Below are 21,374 nucleotides of genomic sequence, written 5' to 3'. Positions count from 1 at the left end.
GGGGTGGGGTGGGGCCGGGGATGGCAATCCTACCTCCCAGCAGCGCTGTTCCCCTGCCGGGCCATCGTAAACTCAGGTGGGGCTTATGGAAGATGGACCCTGCAGTTCTGTGGCAGCCGTTTGCTGGAACTGGTGCGTCTCCAGCAGCCCACGTGGAGCCTGTAGACACTGTGTCTAAGAGCTTCTGGCAAGCGGTGTGGAGGCCTCATGTCCAGAGAGACCCGCCCTAGGGCCCAAGCCTGACAAAGGGAGAAGCTGTTTCACGGTGTTGAGGTTCCACCAGTCAAATCTAGATCAGTGGGTTTGGGATGACTGGGAAAGAAGAGGTGGGTTCTGGAGAGCAGCAGTAAGTTCCACAAGTGGCAGCATTGTCTAGTGGGCAGAGCACTGGCCTGGGGGTCAGGAGCACAGTGTTCTCTGCCACTGACTTGCTGCAAGGCCTTGGGCAAGTCGCTTTCCCTCTCTGAGCCTCTTTGTCCATTTAGTCTATAAACTCTGTATCTCAGTGTGTGTGTGCCCAGCAGAACGGGGCCCTGATCTCAGCCGGGGCTACTGCAGTGCAAATAAATAACACCTGGTTACTGACGAGCTGTGGTTCGTTGTCTGGAACCTGTTTTCAGGTCTATTACAGCGTGGTTCTAGGCCAGACTTGGATTGGCGTAGGTATCCCAGGGATACGGGGTTGGCCCATAACAATTAGCCAGGCCTCAAATTAAATAGATTTTCACAGGCAAACCTGCCCCTTCATGGCTTGCCTTGGCCCATGTTGTCCTCTTGGCTTGTGATGAGAGGTGTCACCCTGGCAGTTAACAGCTGCTGCTCCAGAAAGCAAATCAGCTCTGCAGGGACAATGAAGACCCCTGCAGAGGAACTAGCAAATTCAGGCTAGATCCACACAGGGGATTTAATCTCATTTTTGCAAGGCCTAACTTTAAACGCCCTGCTGTCTAAAGGACTCCTGAGTGTCACCCAGGGTCCCTATACAATGCACGGGGAGAGTTAGGAGCCACAGACACCGGCAAAGGAAGTGGGGTGCTCAGCTGCCTGAGCTAGGGCGTAGGAAATGCTGCGGAGAGGGACATGGATCTAGTAGATACATCATCTTTGACGGTGCTGTGCTAACGTACCCCTCCCATGCCCTCCGGATCTGCCCCTCTCTTCTCACCAGCCGGTTGCTGCAGCGTCTTAATAGCTGCAGCTACTCTGCGGGTTGGGGACGTTGCTATGTACCCCGCTACCACGTGGACAGATTCCCGTTTGTCGCCGAATGGGGCTGTTGGGAGACGGAGGGGAACGTGGAGGATTGAAGTGGGTACCTCTGCCCCAGAGCCGCACCCACCTGCTCTGCATTCTCATGGGGCAGGGAATGGTACCGAGGGGGCCTGTGCGTACGTAACGCTGACAGACCCCGGTCGTCGGCGGGCGGGATTGAACCTGGGACCTCTGGAGCTTAGGGCATGAGCCTCTACCGCATGAGTTAAAGCCAACTGGCTGTTAAGGAGACTGTTTCTCTCTCTCTTTAAGTGGTCTTAGGGCCACTAGATGGGACAGAACACCACACCCCGGTGTGTGGGTTACACGTACTCCTGCCGTGAAACCAAACTGCCCACTCTCCAGCTGAATGGGCTTTTGGGTCAGGTCAGTTACGGCTGGGCGAGCCTGAGAGGCTACCAGAGGATGGGGGGCGGGGGGGACAAGTGCTTGCCGGCCCCCTTGCCCCTGCTGGCGTGGAGTGCGGCGGGTCTCCCTGAGGCACACGGGTTTCAAGGTGCAGCCACGCACGCAGCATGGTGCTGAAAGAAATGTCAGTTCCACTGAGCTCAGCACTGGAACCCCTGCTGCTCCAGCAATCTGCTGTTCCCTTGCAGGGCCTGGGATCAGACTCGCCTCCGGGCTGGCCGAAGGGAGGGAGATTACCGAGGTGGGATATGGGCAGGGACTCTGGAAAGAGATCAGCAAAGAAAACCATCTAGCCAAGCTAAGGATTTTGAGATTCCCTTTCCCTGTCTGGCTCAGAGCTTCATCTGCTCATCATGTGAAGATTAACATGTACATTCATGTGGGGCCAGTGTCATTCTAGAGGGCATATGTAACTGAAGATCACAGTAGCTCTGTCAGCCTCAACCTGGCATCTTCATTTAGGGCTAAATATGATCCTTGCCTTTCAGCCCCCCCGCTGAAATGATTTATGGAGAGAACCTCTGGCGGAGGAGGGGCCCAGTGATGTCTTGGCGAATCAATTTGAGTGTGAAAGGCCAGGCTGGCTGTATGATGTCAGAGGTCTCCACAGCTGTTCATCATGGAATGTGGCTCCCAGCCGTCACCGTTGGAGGGGCTGGCCTGAGATCTCAATGCTCCTTTCCAGGGATGGCAGCGACATGGGCCTATTGCACCTGCACTGGTATGATCAGGAGTCTGAGGCTCTTCTGTTTGTCTCAGAAGTCAGGAGGCAGGTGCTCCTGGAATGACATGGATTGTAGCTGCTGTCAGCCACCATGGACTCTGAGGAACACAAGGCCAGCTCACCAGACCAGGCGTATGGTTCTGGTATCCTTAATCCAGCAGTCACCTATGTGGGATTCTTTAAAGCAAGGTGTCCCCCTAGATCTGCTCTAGGAATTATTTGGGGGCAGGTCTCTGGCCTGGGCTATACAGGAGGTCATATTAGATGATCACAATGGTCCCTTCTGGCCTTGGAACCTATAGATCTACTCTCCTGTCCTCCAACACCACGCCCGTGCAATACGTCTGCACAGCAAGCGTGCCACGGGATTGCTTCCTTGTCTCAGCTCCTCGTCCTTTTGCACTGGCTAGGATAGCCAGTGCCACTGCAAAGCTGGTCTTATGCCTGCAAGTCTCGTCTTGATGCTTGACTGCAAGGTCCTTTTCCTCCTGCAGGAGACATCGGGGGTAGGGAAAGGATACGAAGGTCTCCGGGAGCTGCTTGGGGAGCTGCCAATGACACGTGACCTCTGCTATGATGAGTAAGAGCAATGCCCTTTGGGGTATGAATATTTCACTGGGCAGACCAGGAATGTGAATGGGGATATTGGTGATAAATGTGGGCAGCGGAGCCTTGCACAGAGCCGAAAGTCTTGCTCTGGCCTTTCAGTCTTGACCTGGAACTGCTGCTCCTGCATGGCAGGGACGACACGGCCTCCTTGTGCAGTCGGCCTCGTCTCAGCTTCATTGCTCTGCGCCCGTGTGGCCAGAGCGACCTGGGGTTCCCGGAGACAGATCATCAATTTCATTTCCACTAGCCCCAGTGGGCAAGCTTAGCATTGGCCTCTGGTAATAAGTAGCTTATTACGTTCGCACAGATGCCTGTGTACTGCCGGGGGCAAGCAGAGGGAAGGAATCAGCTCCAGAGAGGACACAGGAGAAAACCACTCTCTGTGCTCCTTTGTCCGGCGGCCCTGCTCCACTGGCCTTCCACCCTTCCCACCTGGGGCATTTCCATCGGAGGCGTCCAGCCTGCTTGCACACTTTGGACCTCTCACCCACCTGGGTCGGGTGTGGCTGAGGAGAGGTGATGGGGCTGGTTGGGCTTCTCTAGGTGCCCCATCGGCTCCTCTCCAAGCACGGTGGGGCAGGTAGCGTAGCTGATCGTGACTGACCCGTGGCACATTCGCCCCCGGGGCTGAACGTGTTGTCAGTGCTGGGCCCAATGTCCATTACTGCCTGTGGACTGGGAACGATCAACGGGCTGAGGCATACCTAGGAGGAGACCAAGGATCAATCCTGCTGCCTTGAAGTCAGTGGCAAAGCTCGCACTGACCCGGGGCAGGGAACAGGATTTGGTCCTAGACCAAAAAGGGGCCTGGACCCTGGAAACAAGACCCAGCAGAGGGAGTCGAAGGAGGGCGTTCAGGCGACTGGATAGCAGTGCCTGGCTGAGCAGTGGCCAGTGCCTTTGTTTCAGCAAAGGGGAGTTTGTAGGATCCTGCAGTGGCTGGGTCTGGCTCCTCATGCACAGGCAGTCGGCCTCCATCCCCCACTTTCTGAGGGCAGAAATTGTTACCTCCTTCTCCCTTTTAAAAACGTGTTTAGTTATTTAAACGTTCCCTCTCGGGGCTGGAGATGCAACCACCGGGGAGCTCTGGACTAGCGCCTGGCAACGGGGAACAGAGACACGGAAAGGGCAAGGCACCCGTCTGGTCCGAATGTTCTGCTTGAGCCAAGGGCATAAAAGAAATGAGAGGCATGAATGCTGCAAAGTTACCCCCAGGTGATGTCATTGTAATACTGGCTCAGGCTCTATTAATATCACAGGGAAGGACAGACGTTTTACCTTGATGCTAGCATCCTCTACAATGTTTGTGACCGGAAACAATCCTGCCTTTGGTGGTGGTGAGGCATTCACAGGAGCTCATTTTACACGGGAGTCCTGATTTTAGTGGGGGGCAGTGTTGTCTGTCGGTTAGAGCAGGGGACTGGCTGTCACAGCACCTGGGTTCGATTTCTGGTCGTGCCCTCCAATAGCCATGTGACTCTGGAGATGTCGTTTTGTTGCTCTGTGCCTCGGTTTCCTCATTTACCTTGACTGGTCAAGCCCCTGTCCCTTTGGTATTTACGATCTGCCCCTTTCCTGAGAGCCCTACTAAAGGATCCCTTCTCTATCCCTTTCCTTGAAGCACGGGGATCCGAGCAGGACCAGCACCGACAGGGCCCAGTAGCTGACACAGATTCGGCACCTGCCTTTGGTGCACCTGGCATGCTCCCGGGGACCTTCAAGGTTTGGTGCACCCAGTGCGGCGCAGTCAGGGAGACCCAGCCGAGACTTCCATGGCCTTGGAGACTGGGAGTCCAGCACGCAGCGCCTCCCTCCGGGCACTGGGGATGACAGTGGCACTGAACGCCTGTCACTGCAGAGGAATGGAGGACGCCACGGCTTGGTGCCTGGCCCGAGCTGAAAGGCTGCCGAGGTTCTTGCCCATGGCGCTGTGTAGAGAGCAAAGGAGCTGGTAACCGTTTGACGGAATCAGAGCTCTGCGGGGACTGAGCAGAAGCTACAGGGCCACTTCTTCCTAGGATCCTTTACGGCTTCCAGATTTACAGGTGCCCCGAGAAGAGGTTGGCTTGTTTGAGTCACGGCCCGTGTAAGTGGCTGCTCTCAGCGGGTGACCTGTTGCCCCATCTCATGTGCTGCTTGGATGGGAATCAGGGTTAAAAAGCCCTGTGACACTGGGGGCTCTGTCGTGTCTCTCCTTACAAGATGCTAGCAGGGAGTTCACCAGCGGGGTTTGCAGGCACAAGGCATCTTGTTCAGATTTTCTCGGCCGGAGGTCTTGGCAGAAATTCTTCATTTCCGGAGTGAGAACGAGCTTTTAATCTCCAAGCTACAACTCACTGGAGAGAGAGAAAGGCAAAGGGAGAGAGAGAGAGAGAGAGAGAATAAAACGCTGTCTTGACAAGTAAAGCCACATTCCAACATCATCTCCACTTTCTCCGAGAGCATATTTGATTGCGGGGGGGTGGGATGGACAGTACTTTCCAGCTAGCTTCTCGGTCTGTTTTCCCATTTAGGGTGATGACCACATTTTCTCAGCCTTTAATAGCTATAATCTGCATGAGCCAGTCAAGAAGCAAATGGAAGAAACAGAAATTCCCACCCTCATCAGAAAATCTCACTCACTAGATACTGGCTGGGACTCGTTACTCTAATTGGTATCTTGCTTTGGAGCTAATTGTGGAGCTGTCTTCATGATGGTTTTGCAATATCTCCAGCACCTTTCGACACAAGGCGCACCCGGCATTTTACAAATTTCAGTGTAAACACCGCACAGCATCTGTGCCAGAGATCGGCTGCCGTGAAGACAGAAAGGAGCAACCATTCCACAGGGCAGAGCAACCGGAGCAGCTTTAGCCATTTTGCTGGTAATTATCCAAGCTGGACTTTGGCTAGGACACCTGGATGAATGAATGACCCTGCTCCTGTAGGATCGGTTAGCGACTGCAGATAGATAGGACCTTGGTTTTGTACCATGGGTGGCGGTGCTGCCCGGGGCATAGACTAGTGGAGTGGGAGTTGGGGGGAGCTGGTCTCTGCAACTGATTTGCTGTGTAACCCAGGTCACTTCCTCTTTCTGTGCCTCCGTTTCCCTCACAGTGAAATGGAGATAATTACACATACTCACCTTTGAAAGCTGGATGAAAAGGACTATTATCTTATCCGTCACATGGCAGATCCCTAGCATCATTCTGGGGGAGAGGGGTTAGTACTGAGCCACAGGAAAGAGTATCTTATACTGAATTAACAATACCCCAGCAACACCTAAGGGCTTGGCTGCCTGCAGACGTGCATCTGTTTAACCTGAAGTGTTTAAATTACCTGACTTAGTTAAACCAGTGAAAAGGCCATGTGGATGCTCTTATGGCAGGTTAAATAGGCTCATTCCAGTTTAGTTGAAGTTGACTAGAACAGGTTGACACTCAACCAAAACAAGCCCCTCTTAAAGCAAAGTACAAGTGTCCACACACGGTTTGGCAGGGGGTTAACTAAACTAGGGTACATTTGTTTGCGGGTTAAATTGCTAACTAGCTTAGATTGGGAGCTCTGTGGGGTGGGACCTGTCTGTTTGTTCTGTCTGCACAGCACCTACCCCCATGGGTCTCTAACGAGAGTGCCAAGGAGCAATGGCAATACCAATAATTAATAACAACAACAGATAAAGGGTCAAACTTTCAAAAGTACCAAGTGACTTAGGATCCTAAGTCAAATTTTCAAAAGTGGCTGAGGCACAGAGGATGTTAAGGCCTGGGTCTACAAACAGTGTTGCACCGATTTAACTATTATAATAGAAAGTCGCATCCCTAACTGACATAGCTGAATCGGTACCACTCCCAGTGTGGACGCAGTTACAGCGCTATAAAGATGCCTTTAGTCCGGTAGAGCTTATTCCCCTTCCTGTACAGGAATAAGCTGTACTGGGCCCTTTCTCCTGATACACCAGTATCCACAATAAGGGGGTTGTACTGCTTTAACTATGCTGGTATAGATAAAGTGGCACAATTTTCCCGACAAGCCCTAATCTCCCTGAAAGGCTTCTCAGGACTCCAAAACAGTCAGGCACCTAAGTCCCTCTTTTAGACACCGACACTACTGTGATGCACCAGACACTACCAAACCCTGCAGGTTTCGCTCTTGCTTGCCCAAATGACTCTTTACAGTGGGATGTAGACACGTGTGTGACTCTCTAGCCTGGTGGTTAAAGCCGTCACCCAAGAGATAGAAGATCCAGGCCCCCTGCTCTCATCAGTCTTGGATTATTTATCCAGCGTGCAAAAGGAGAGACTGAGAGACTGCCACAACAGAGCATCCCCTGGCTCCGAGGTTAGGGCAGTCCTGAGAAGGAGGAGACCCCTGGGCAAATGTTTTCTTCTCCTCTGGCAGAGGGTGGGGAGTTGAACCTGGCTTTCCTACCTCTCAGGTGCGCGTGCTAATCCTGCTGGGCTGAAAGTTATAAGGTGGGCGGAGCAGCAGCAGCTCCTCCTCTGGCAACTTCTTGCTAAAATGGCAGAAGGCACCTAACCCTAAACAAGGTACCTGGCCTCAGAATCACCTAGCGCACCGGGCACCTCCCTGTGAGAAGGTGGAGTGTAACACACGTGTGGCTGGTCTCCCATTGGCTATCTTAGGTGGCTCCCCACCTAGCCAGCTGGTGTTTGTGAATCACAGTGCAAGAGGCCTCTCTCTCCTGGTTCCTTGGCTAGGAATCTGGGTGCCTCACTCAGGCTTTGAGACTTGCCATGGTTTTTCCAGGCACCTGTTAGGAGTTGTATCATTGAGCATCGAAGGCCTACATCCTTTCCAGCATTCAGCCCTCAGTGCCTAAGTCATTTTTCAGAATGGGACTTCAGTTCCTAAGTCACGTAGGTGCTTTTGAAAAGGTTACCCAAGGCCTGAGTGTGTCTTGGCGGTCTCCTATGCAGGTGCTGCCCCAAACGCCCATTGTCTGACTTGCACTAACTGACGAGCGTGCAATGTACAATGGGGGGAGGGGACTGCTGAGCACTATGTGGGGCGAGTAGAAAATTGCAGAACTTGTTTGCTCCAACTGTATCCCCGTGGGGCATCTTTCCCAAACGTTGCTGCAAACAAGTTTTGTGTTTCTAGTTACACTTTGGCAAAACAATTTGGAAAAAGCCGCACAGAACTCTCCCTGTATCCCTCCCACTCTCCCAGTGCTAGGCTGAGCAATCTGTCTGCGTACCCAGCCAGCTGGAGCGGACAGGTGCTCGGCCCGACATATACAGACAGTTCTTGCCTCCCGTGCTAGATGGCTCTCAGAGAGAGTGGAGCCCGCTTCACATGCACAAAGTGGCTGGCAGGGAAATGCATGTGTTTTTCATTGGAACAGCTGGGGTCTAGTGGAGTGATCACACAGCTGGGCTCTCTCGTTGCCTCGCTCAGGGTGAGTGCATTTCGAGCTGGAGCAGACATACCTGCACCAGCTTGGACTGAGTTAGCACGCTAAGCATAGAAGCAAAGCTGCAGCGGTTCAGGCGGCGGGACAGGCGAGCCGCCCTGAGTACAGTCCGACCCGTGACCCAAGGCGCGTGCTCAGGCCGCTAGCTCGTCCCGCAGCCTGCACCGCCGCGGCTTCCCTTCTGTTTTAATGCACTAGTTCCGTCAGAGCTAGCACGTGTATGTCTACCTGAGCTGGGAAATTACACCTTCAGCTCCAAGCGTAGACAGACCCTTACCTGAGTCGGGGGCAAGTTTCCCTGCATGGCCTCTAATTGTGACGGCTTGGCATTTTGGGAGTCTGTGGTGTAGTGCGCTTGCTTCTCGCGAGCGCCTCCGGTCGGATGGCGGGATCCTGCTCTCTGCTCCCGGAGCCCCGTCAGCTGGTGCCCTCCGGCCAAGTCACATGGATGAAGGAACCCCTTCCGGGATACCACACTCCCAACAAATGGCTGGCCCACTTCAGGGTCTGCAGCCCCATCTCTGGGCCTGTTTCCATTCTAGCTCCTTTCTTGGGTTTTTAGTACTGAGTCTCATCCCCTCCTTGCGGCTTAGATCCCTTCCCCAGCTGCCGGTGGTGGGGGGGACCCAGGCCTGCCCACTGCGTCTGGTCCTAACCTAGGGACCTTATAAACAGCAGCCACCTACTGCTGCCCTTTGCTTCCAGTTGCTGCTGCTGCTGCATTCCCTGGGCTGCTTCCCCTTCTGTCCTTGGGTTCCCTGCCTGTTCGGGCAGGATCTCTCCCAAACCTCTTTACATGGGGAGTCTCGCAGCCTTCCAAGCCTTCTCCCCCTTTCTGCGTCCAGCCAGTGACTGAGCTGCTCAGAGACCCTGTAGCTCCTTTTAACTGAGCCTGCTGGGCTTTGATTGGCTGATTCCATGCAGCCTTTCTAGGCAGGCCTGGAGGACCCACCTTCACTGCTCCTTTTCCTGGGGCAGGGTGTGGTAGGACGGCAAGGCCTCCAGCAGGGGGCCTCAAACGGCCTGGTGCGTCCCGTCGCAGGGTCCAGCTTGAGTCTCTCTAGCCGTCTCCCCACCTGTTGTGGGGCTTCCCCTCCTCAGGCCTCTATCTGGCAGAGGTGTCAGCATGACTGTCCAGCTGGGTTTGGTGTGCGGGGCCCTATGCCATCACATTGGCAACAAAAGCCTACATCCACCATTGGATTCTTGCACCTTCCTCCTGCTCTTTGGTAACAACAAACCCAGCCCTAATCCTCCTTGACGGCGTTATTGCAATAAGCCTGCGGCAGAGATGGGCAAGTTAATAACAGGCTAGATTCAGGCTCCGTGCCCTGTCCTGGCTCACATCCCTGTCTGACGCTGAGGAGGCGCCAAGGAGAAGGGGAGCCAACTAGGATGTTGTACCATTGCTCTCAGGCAGTCAAGAGCGACTTTGTGCTTCACTTTCTCTATTTCCTTTTCCATTAGTGATCAGCCAAGTTTCTGGCTTGTAGAAGCCTTGGATTACCTCAGCCTTGGCTCCACTTCCAAGCTTTCTGGCTCGTCCAGGGCACTACGAAAGCTACTGGCACCTGAAGGACACATTGGAGAGTTCACTGTGGACTTCCAGGTGCTAAACTGGGCACACGCCCATGCACCCACAGAATGAGTGTTATGGAGCAGTTAAAAGAAGACCCAAGATGAATTTGTCAGTCCTTTTTCAGAGGCTCACAGCGGCTTCATTAACTGTCTTGGTTTTCATTTCATGGCTGCTTTTGGTTCTGTCAGGGGACAGAAGCGGCTGCTCTCATGGCAATTCCAATCAGACGTAGCAGAGACAGAAACATTTCTATAGGAAGTCGGTATCTACGGATCTTTGTAAATGTTCTGCAGAGTCCTCTCGTAATGTCTGAATTCCTATTAAATTCTGTCGCTACCCTTGTAAGAATATATTTGAGTAATGACCCTAAAGACTACATCTTGCAATAGCGATACTGAAGTGTTTGTGGCCAGAGCCATAGTAGGTTTTTTATTAGGGGAACGCTTTCCAGTAGATTGGTAGCAAGGATGGAACGCGTTAGGGAATCTTCTCCAACGGTACAAATACAGAAATATGCAACATGCCTGTGGAGCCTCTATGAATGTGTGTCAGGTAAAATCGATAGAGAACTGACGAGGGAATCGTAACTTCCTCAGATAAATCACTCCGTTTGAGATATTTCCCACCTTGTGGGAGTGGATACCTAGAAGGTGTGTGCTTAGTTTCCTTCTCTTCCTAAGATCATGCCTGACCTCTAACTGCTTGTGTAATCTTTCCCTGAAAGACAAGGTAGGGGAGATAATATCTTATATTGGACCGACTTCTGATGGTGAAAGAGACGAGAGTTTGAGCAACACAGAGCTCTTCTGCAAGTCAGTGGCTCTTAATATCCTGGGACCAACATGCCTACAACACAACATAGTTCCCTGAAGGCAGCTTGAGTGTATAGTTTTATTTTTGTTATGACTTTTGGTATCTGAGCTTTGTACAAATGCAGATGAGAAAATGTTGAGTTTTCATTCAGGGCTTTGGATCTCAGGCCAAAAGTAATGGAGGCAGGTACCTGCGATTTGGGGGGTGGGGGTGGGGGGTGGGGGCACCACCCAGACCAGTAAGGGGTTCTCTCACCTCCTGTCCTGTAATCCTGGGTGCTTCTGGGCTGTGCAGCTTTGATTCAGAGCCCTGCCACCAGCAGCCTGCTCATGGCACAGTGGCCTCCCCCTACTTTCCATCAGCCTGGTCCCTCCTTGCAGGGCAACACCAAAAACCCTTCCAGCCCTCAGTTTCCCCCAAACCACCTCCCTGCAGTAGCCAGTCCCTCTCACTGGACCCACACAGAAGTTAGCAAGTTAGCTGCCTCCACACACCTGCCTGGCAGTTTGGCTGAGGATTTTACCCTTCAGTTTAATACCCAGCACAGAGAGGATTTTGTAATAAAGCAAGAATACGTTTGTTGACAAAGACCAGAGATGGACGTGAGAAGCGAAAATGGAAGAGACAGGTAGGGTTAAAAGTAAAACAAAACAAAACGCACTTCCTAGTGACTAAAATTTGATTTCAGCAAGTTACAATCCTTGTCTAAGCAAGTTTCTCACTGACAGTTTGCAGCCAAGAGGATCCACTTTTCATGAACTGATTTAGTTTGGGATTGGTCCTGCTTTGAGCAGGGGGTTGGACTAGATGACCTCCTGAGGTCCCTTCCAACCCTGATAGTCTATGATTCTATGAACTCAGAGGGTGCTGTCCTGTGTCCCCTAGGTGATGCATGCCCCAGAGTCTCTCACCAGTCCTTTATACCCTCAGAGTTTATCTTTGTCACCAAAACAGGAATCCCTCCCAGGGGCTCAGCTTTCCGTGTCTACCCGGGAGCCAACACCAGGTTAATTTTTGCAGTCCTGCAATTTTACAACACAAATGGACCCTGGTGCAAATGAATAGCCCTTTGCCCTTGACCACACCTGGCGTGACATGCAACTGAGCCCAAGAGGTGTTGCCATTTTCCTTTGTCTGGAAAATCCCGTTTTGCCACCTTGGTCTGTTTCCAGACTCCAAAACACAGTATCAGAGAGTGTCCATGATTTTACATACAGTGTCATTACATACATTTCACAGAGATATCAATGACCAGTGTGGTGGTAGTTTTCAGATGGTATATTACCAGACACCTTTGAAATAAATATCATGACAATAGTGCGTGAGGTGTGTTGAGCTGGTCAGGTCAGCTGAGTTTTACTGTTACATGCCTGGGGACCCCTGGCCATCTGGCACTGGGATGCTGTTAGGGGCCCAGTAATGTTAATGCTATTAATATGTTATGCTGCCTTTGTTGCGGTTCCTGTCATCTTGTGATTTCTACAGTGCCCTAAGATTCATGCACTCTGGGGTTCAGTTCTTGGCTTCATATTGGCCTTCTTGTGCGAGCTTCTTGACGTCACTTGGGCCTGGATGCTCAAAGGTATTTAGGTGCCTAATTCCCATTGATTCTGTGGGAATTAGGCACCTAAATATCCTTGAGGGTCTGTGCCTTAGTCTCTCTGTGTAAATGGGCAGAATCCATACAGGGCTTGCCGTTTACTATCATGAGGCTTTGAGCTCAGCTGGGACTTCTCGGTGCTGCTGTAACAGGAATAATGGCCAGTGCTCCCATTGCATATAGGAATTATACTTAACTGATTTATTGTGTGACCTTGGCCAAATCACCATCCCGCCCTGTGCCTCAGTTTCCCCACCTGTAAGATGGGGACAATAATACCGACTTCCCCTTTGCATGGTAGATGGAAAGCACTACATTTGGAGTTTGCAAGTTCATTGGGGCAGTTTGTAAGCTCATCCTATGTGCAAGGGCAGCACATAGTGCAACGGGGTCCCAATCGCAACTGAGGGTGACCACAATGGAAATAACTACCACATGGATCCGTGAGTGCTAAGTATTATTGGTAAGTCAATACAATTCTCTGTGAAGTGTACCAGTTCTAATATCATAATGTAGTGTCTGTAACGTGATTATTGAACAGTCCGAGGTAGAGCAGAGAGTTCCTAAGAACATTACGTTGAAGGATAAAAATTTGGCAATAAGAACAATAACTATATACATGTAACTTCTGCATTGTATAACTCAGGTGCTCTCTGACCTTTCTCAGTGACATATAGGACTTCAAAGCCCCCTCACCCTTCACTTGAAGCGGTATGTAGGCTATTCTGCAGTGCAACCCTCTGATGAAAAAAACAACATGATTTCCAGCTTAGTCCTGCTCGTGACGGGTGGGACAAGCACATGATGTGCACAAACATGTCCTCCAGCATGCAGATCATACAGACATGTGTTTCTTAGCTAGCGCCTCTGTTTACAGAACTATAAAAAGGGAGGTTTCCTAAACCTTGAAAATAAAGGCAGGGTTGGTTGGATCTTACTGAGGCCCAGGGGCGGGGGATTAGACAGGAAGCCTGGAAACCTGCGTTCTATCCCTGGCTCTGTGCGATCTTGGGTGAGTCTCTGTTTCTCCTTCCACCCTTTGGCTGGCTTGACTATTCAGATTGTAAGCTCTTCGGGGCAGGGACTGTCTCTTATTATATGTTTGCACAGTGCCTAGCACAATAGGATTTCAGTAGGGGCCTCTCGGTGCTGCTGTAATAATAACCGTGGATCCTAAGAAGCCAGATTCACTGCTGGTGTTAGTGGGCGCAGTTCCATTGGCCTCACTGGTTTGCTTCTGTACATCAGCAGAGAGCTTGGCTCGGGGGTCTGACTTTCTAACTCTGTGCACTATCTGATTAGGGGAAACCGCTGCTCCTGTGCATTGCACTCCCAGAAAACACAATGGGTAACTTACCAATAAACACTGACTAAAGTTTTCCATCGAACTGTTGGACACCTGCCTCTATTCCTGCCTCTCCGAGGCCCTGGCCGCTGGTCAACACTGTCTGCTGTTATGTCCATGGCATACACACAGAGATGTTAGATAACATAACACGGTTTTATTTTTTAGAATTCAGAATGATAACTTGCAAGATCCCAAATAACCAGAGAGAGACAAAGCAGGCTGCTCCTGAAAAGAGAGACCTACAACTCACCCCACTTTACTGTAGGCTGTCTGTCTGCAGACTGACTGCTGCTTGAACACTTCCCTACAGAGCCCCCAGTTCTGTAAGCAAGACCAGGACCCCCTCCCCTCCATCCACTATTAAAGTGATAGCTTGCAATTCGAACACAGTCCTCAATACACCACATCTCCTCAGGGCGAAATGCTCAGTGTTCCTTGTAAGCTGTGTGTCAGGTGTATTGGGATAGGAGGAGCTGCAGTATGGGGCCTGTTTGAGAGAGGTGTGGGAGAGTTGCCCTGCACCAGTCAGGATGAGGTCATAAGTGGGAAGAGTGAAGGGGCTGAAGTGCTGTGGAAGAGACACAAGAATGTTTTCCTGAGAGGAGACGTAGCAGAGAGGACCGTGCGTCCGCCTCCTTTGGAGAAGCGAAGGCAGCTCCACTGGTGAGAACACCTGAGGGACAGCGCACCTGAAGGGAGGAAGCAGTTTCCTTCAGGGAAGCAATATTTATTTTCCTTGGTGCATCCTTGAATCACCACTGCAGAGCCTCTTACCCTCCACTGTAATCTGCTCTGATGCTTTCTCAGGGCACCCAGCATTGCGGGTCACCCTGTTACCCCCCCGCTTCCGGCAGGAGGGAGTCTATCTTGTGGTAGCTAGGTATCAGCACCTGCCTTTCAACCATGCCAGCGCTCTCCTCAGGGCTCTGTCAGTCCTATTTTGCATTGGTGCACCCCAATCTCTTTGTATGTCTCACAGTCACATAACGCTCTCTTGTCCCTAACGCCTCCTGTGCTCACTGTGCCTAATGGAGCAGCCATCAACCGGCTGCACTGGGCACTGGGAATGTCTCTCTGGAGGGAGGATCTGACGGTTTGGGATCCCTCGGAGGCTGATTGATGAGTAACTCAGCTGAGAAGCGACAGTAACTGTGCAGATAAAAGTTTGCGATTGTTGATCGTGCAAAAACAAACCGTCCTCAGTGAGAGCCGGGTTTGTTTGGGCTGCCCTCCACTGGCTGCATGGAAGCCATTGACAGCTGGGATGGTCCCTTCCCAGCCACGGTCTGTCCCGCTTGGGATTGTTTTGAATAGTATGTGGTAGGTCAGCTTGTTTTCATGCCTTGGGTAAGTCCAGTGGAGAAAGGCTAGCTCAGTGACTCCGTAGCTTTTTCTATAGTAATATAAAAAGAATTTAAAATAGGACAACAAATTCCCCTTGTTTTTTTGAAACGTTGCATTTCTCCTAACTCAAACTAGGAGATGTGAATTTGCCCTGTTATGCTGAGCAACATTAAGTAATCCTGTGATTTAAACCATATAATAATTGTACATGTACAACAGGGTTCAGCAAAGCAGATCAGTCCTTTGGGGACTGATTTAGATAGTGGGATTTCATTGGTCGGTTTAAAATTGGGATTCCAACTAGAATTAATAGTTTAGTCTCCCATGGGCTGTAATACTTTGGTCTCACTTTGGTTGTTGGGTTTAGCGTGCAGGGGGATGGCTGGTGTTGGGAGTCCCTTCTGGCCTTCAACTCTCGGACTCGACTGTGTTTCATGGAGCTGTCTTTCTCCTCGGCTTTCTCTAAGGCGATTCTGAGACAGCGTCAGTTGCTGAGGTGAATGGGAAGATGGATGGTTTAGTGGTTAGAGTAATTCAGGACTCTGGGGCTCTAGTTCTGGCTCTGCCACTGAATCATCTTAAGCCTCCCTCTTTTCCAGTCACAGATGAAGAATGAGTTGCTTACCCTTAAGCTCCAGGCAATGACTGACTATTTTAACAGCTTGGGAGCAAAGCCAGGTAAGCAAGCTGTTGGATTGAAATGCTGAGTCTCAGCCAGGTGGCCTGATTCTTTGGTTGATGGTGTCAAATGCCTAGAGATGAGCATGAGCAGAGAACTGTTCTCCAAGGGCAGGGCCCGCTCAAGGCCTGGTTCTTCTCTGCCTTTCACTTTGTGCAGCCCCTTACTCCTGTGCAAAATCCTGCCATCTCAGATTAGTAGCCTTTGTAAAAGGCAGTGGAGAACAGGGCTCTCGGTCTGTATCCCATTCTCCACTTCCATCCCCACCTCTAGGACATTACAGGTGCGGTCACCAACTAGCCCTGCCTCTTCCTGAGCAGCCATCCTCCCACAATGCCTTCATTTCTCTAACATGCAGTAAGCATTCATTGCTTAGCATTGCAGAGGACAGAACTGGGAAAGAGCAAGCCCTGGGGCTAAGAAGGATGGTCTAGTGAATGAGGCATTGGTCTATGCCTCAAAAAATGTAGGGCTCGAGTCCTATTTCAGGTATGGATTATGACACTAGTCCCTTAATCTACTCTGTACATCTGAAAAATGGCAATAATAATTCCCTTTCTAGTGTGTGTGTGATGGTAAAATCAATTAACAATTGTGAGATGCCCATGTGCTGTAGGGACTATATAAGTAGATAGATTCCCTAACCTGTTCATGGATGTAGCATAGACTTGTGCCCTCCAATGCTTTGCCACTGTAAGTTTAGGTGTTCCTAGGGATGGGCCTGCCAACAAATTCTACAGTGTTTCTGAGACTTGCAATATTTGTTTCCTTAAAGCCCCAGCTCCTGGAGTCATGTGATGATGTGAGAATCTCAACTGTAAGTAAAAATTGTGTAAGTTTCTTGCCTTTGTGGTTGTGGAGACAAGCTTGAGAACATGACTCAAGCACGCCCTGAAGGCTCAAAAACTGGCAGGTAACTAAAGAGGACCCCACATTTATTATTTTTTAGAATCTCATGATGCTTTCTGGGGACCTGACTCACGCCATTTGAATGCTTGTGATTAGCAATACTGGACTCCAGCCTAATGTGTCTGATCAGGGGAAAACATTTCCTGACACTTAGCCTTAATTTTCCTTTGCTCATGTCCATCCATAGGCCTTTGGGTTCCTCCCTAGACAATTTATTTCCCTTGATATTGTCCCAAGATAATATTATTGGACTGAGCACACAGAGCCCCACTGTGTTTAGAGGGCAGCGTTGTGTAGTCAGATGCATGCAGCGTGATGATGGGAGGAAGAAATGCCCTCGATCTAGCTGGATGGTGGCAGGAATTAATGAGCTCCATCGGAATGGAAAAGGTGATGATTTTTAGTTGTGTCTGGGAGTTTTAAGAGAAATGGAAACTGCAGAATTTAGCTTCAGAGCAAATGAGCACAGAGAAATACTGGACAGCGACTCCTTTGAGTGCTGCTAATGTCTGGGCTCTAAGCACACGTGTATGCAGTGGGTTATCTTCTCCTCTCTTCACCCTTCCATCTCTACTTTCCTTCAATCCCGCTCCCTCCTCCTTCCCACTTCTCATTTATTTTTACGACCCACTCCCTCCTTCCCCCATCCCCAAAGTCTCTCTTTCTTTCTTCCCTGCAGCCATCCTCTCTCCCATCTTTGTTGATTGTACAGCAGCTTTGCTGAAATGGAATCAGTTTGTCTTTAAAATGTCTTTCCTTTTTAATAATCTAAGGAGCTGTATACTTCTATTTTAGATATGTTTTTGTAACCTGCCCCTGTCCCTTTGAGGGTCACAAAGTTTCTCTGAGTTCAGGGGCTGTCAGTTTTTCCCTGGGATAAGTATACTTGGCAGAGACTCATAATAAAATGTCCCTTACAAAATGACCTATAATGCCTGGGGGAACGGAAATACAACGATTTGAAAATGTAGCCCCAGTGGGTCTGTTTGTCTCAAAGAGGGCACGTCGCTTCCCGCAGTAAACATGGGGTAAGGGGCAGGATGCAGTAACAAGTCAGCATTGTCTGACACTTAAAGCACATGGTGGGGTTCTGTTAGATTAAACAGTGGGACTGTGAGCTAGTCATGGGTCCCCAGTTCCCCCACCTGAACCATGAAGAAAATCACCTCTGAGGGGGGTGGTGAAGCTTAATGCTTGCCAAGTGCTTTGTGGTACAAGTGCTTTGCGGTTATATAGCTCTTCATCCACAGATCTCAAAGTGCTCAATAAAGGCAGCTTTGTGTTTTCACTCCCATTTCAGACATGGAGAAACTGAGGCAGAGAGTTTGCATCTTACCCAATACAACCCCTCAGCAAGCCAGAGGCAGAAACTAGAACAAATGTCCCTTGCCGCCCACTCTAATCACTAGCTGGTTACACTGACGCCTTAGACCCTGTGGTGACACACAGCAGGTGAAATTCACCCCTGTGCAGAGGTGGGATGCATAAGCTTAAGTAGGGTTTGAGTGGAACCTGGGCCTTGTGCTGGAGTGAATTTCAACCTTCTGAAGCCTGGATGTTATCGGCAAGCCAATGGCCGGAATAGGAACTGAACAGAAACGGTTTGGGGATTGGTCCTGCTTTGAGCAGGGGGTTGGACTAGATGACCTCCTGAGGTCCCTTCTAACCCTGATAGTCTATGATTCTATGATTCTATGAGTTCAGGAAGTTCTGGACTTTTGTCCCCCTGGTTGCTCCTCCTGGTTTCAACTGGCAGTGAAGCTATAAAAATCCTGTGGTGGGATCCATTCCCGCTGCATCCCTGACCTTCCCTCAGCTGGGTCATGATGAACCCTTACAATAGCCTGTTCTTGCTTAAATTCTAGCCTGAGTTCCAGACCAAGGAGGTTTGAATTAACTTGGACCAGCTTTGCCTGAGCATCCAGAGACATACTCTGCTCTTGGTGGATTTACACTGGTGCAACTGATGTCTGAATTTTACCCTAGATGTTTGTTAATGAAAGAACAACGTTGAGGGTTTTCTGTCCCTACTATGCGTGTGCTACAACGCGAGAAGGTGAGTGTGTCAGCATGTGCAAATGTCCATCTTGTTCCTCCGTCGCCAGCGAAAGGCGAAGATTGGCCTCTTTCTGTCTTTCTGTCTAGCCTTCCCCCTTTCCGTACAGACGATTCAATGACACATAAATATGAAACACTGTTGTCAGCGTTTTGTTTCATCTCCGTGAGTGACAGATGCTGTTCCAGCTGCTTTGGGGGTGCTGGGGATGAACCTCTGGCTGGCACGCCTTTAATCACTGTTCTACGCTTATTACAGTGGCCTCCATTCAATCAGCTAATTTTAGCTGAGTTTTGATTGCTTCCATCTGTGTTTCATTAGCTGAATCACAAGAAGCTTGAAATTCAGCCCCAGCAGTTAGCAGTTCCATGCATTTCCTTCTCTGCTTTCTATCTTTACTTTGCCATTGGGTTTAATTATCTTGTACGGAAACTACAGAGCCAGCAATGGGTTCTGTGAAACATAATAGCCACGTACTTGGTTTGCTTTTTCAGATTCTTAGGAGGGGTCTCAGGTGTGGGTGTGTGGGTGAGGGATAGAGGAATAATACCAGAAAGAGGATATCTGCTTTCTTTGCCGTGTTATTAAAAGAAGCACTCGCCTGCTCGATTGAAATCAAGCACATTTCACAAGAGCCAAGGAGCATCAATTGCTTATCTCAGCACATGTTGGATTGACCCCCTAGGTGGTTGTTTGACACACTAGAACTTTTCTGGTGTCTTTGTGAAACCTGTTTTTACTGACCTGAGTTTCTAATGTTCTGAGTTTGACTGATATGGTGTCCTCCTCCTGAGCTGGCAACAAACAGCCTGAAATAGTAGCTCGGAGAGAGATGAAATAAAAGCATTCACTCTGGACTGTAATGATGACAAATTGCATTTCAGCACTGTTCTCTGTTGCATTGCTGGTCATTTCTGAAGGAACATCTGGTGTTTCTGAAATTGGAGTGGAGATTATCTTTATGGCTGGAACTTTGGTAGGAAGCCAGCGTATGTCCTCCACCACTTTCTGACTCCTAGGCAGTGTCCAGGGGTAACAGCGGAGGCAATTCTGCCAGGAAAATGGCACCATACACATCTTTAACCATGTTACTACTGCTGACACAGTTCGGCAGTGATATGGTATATGGAACAGACACATCTGATAATGCTGTGCAGCAGACCTGACAACACAGGACAGCTACAATGGCCTATACATACAGTAAACAGCCTCAGCTGTCAGTCGGACAAACCTGGGTAAAGACAGTGCTCCAGGACTTTGCAAATCCCATCTAGATCCCGGAAGAGAAGTGTGGTATGAAGGAAACCCCTTTATCTATCCCCTTTTGGAACAGCTCAGTAGAACGATGTTACACTGTGCAGAGAAATGTGGAATAGGTTGTCGTGTGATGAAGGCATGGGGATGTGAGACCTGGGTTCTGTTCCCCTCTCCGCCACAGACTTCTGTAAACACTCATCCTCGGTGCAATGGGAAAATATTTACCTAGCTTGTGAGGATATGAGGCATAATCTCAGATAGAAGATGCTATATAAAGCCTTCAAGTTCCATAGGACTTTAGAATGCCTGGTAGCCTGCAAGAAGTACTTATGGACTTTTATGTTAAGATCAGAACCTACATGTGCAAACTATAATTAAAGCGGAAGGTCTATATACTGAGCTGAAAAGCATTCCCAAATTTGCTCACATGGAAGCCAAACTCAGGTCCCGAAGAGATCTGGACAAGATGGTCCCATTGTGGCCATGGCCATTCTAATCCGTGCCATTAGGTTCTTATGCTGAGTCCATCACCGCGGTGTCCGAGAGTTGCCTCGTGCTGCACACCTTCCATAGGTGGGGCGGCATCCAAAGGCTGTTCATAGAACACACACTGCGGGGAAGGGGGAAGAAAAGAAAACGGTTTAAATAAACTTTTACAAGACAGACCATCGACAATGCTGCTGCAGTTTCTACGAATCCCCATGTCCTGTACAACAGGCAATGCCAGTATCGAAAACAGTCCACTTCTGTCCTTCAGTTTCAGTGGGGTTAAACTATACAATGGCTGACTGACTCCCGAGCCACCGGCCTTAGGTATTCAGTTTTAGGCCAGTCAGTAATTGAGCAAAGAAAGGTTTCAGAGTAGCAGCCGTGTTAGTCTGTATTCGCAAAAAGAAAAGGAGGACTTGTGGAACCTTAGAGACTAACCAATTTATTTGAGCATAAGCTTTCGTGAGCTACAGCTCACTTCATCGGATGCGTACTGTGGAAAATACAGAAGATGTTCTTATACATACAAACCATGAAAAAATGGGTGTTTACCACTACAAAAGTTTTTCTCTCCCCCCACCCCACTCTCCTGCTGGTAATAGCTTATGTAAAGTGATCATTCTCCTTACAATGTGTATGATAATCAAGTTGGGCCATTTCCAGCACAAATTCCGGTTTTTGGAATATGAACAAGAGGCTGCTCGGCAGCTCTCCAACACCACTTTCTACAAGCCATTACCCTCTGATCCCACTGAGAGTTACCAAAAGAAACTACAGCATTTGCTCAAGAAACTCCCTGAAAAAGCACAAGATCAAATCCGCACAGACACACCCCTGGAACCTCGACCTGGGATATTCTATCTACTACCCA

Source organism: Eretmochelys imbricata, chromosome 22, assembly GCF_965152235.1.
Source record: "Eretmochelys imbricata isolate rEreImb1 chromosome 22, rEreImb1.hap1, whole genome shotgun sequence".
Taxonomy (NCBI): domain Eukaryota; kingdom Metazoa; phylum Chordata; order Testudines; family Cheloniidae; genus Eretmochelys; species Eretmochelys imbricata.
Note: the sequence above shows the minus strand (reverse complement) of the source record.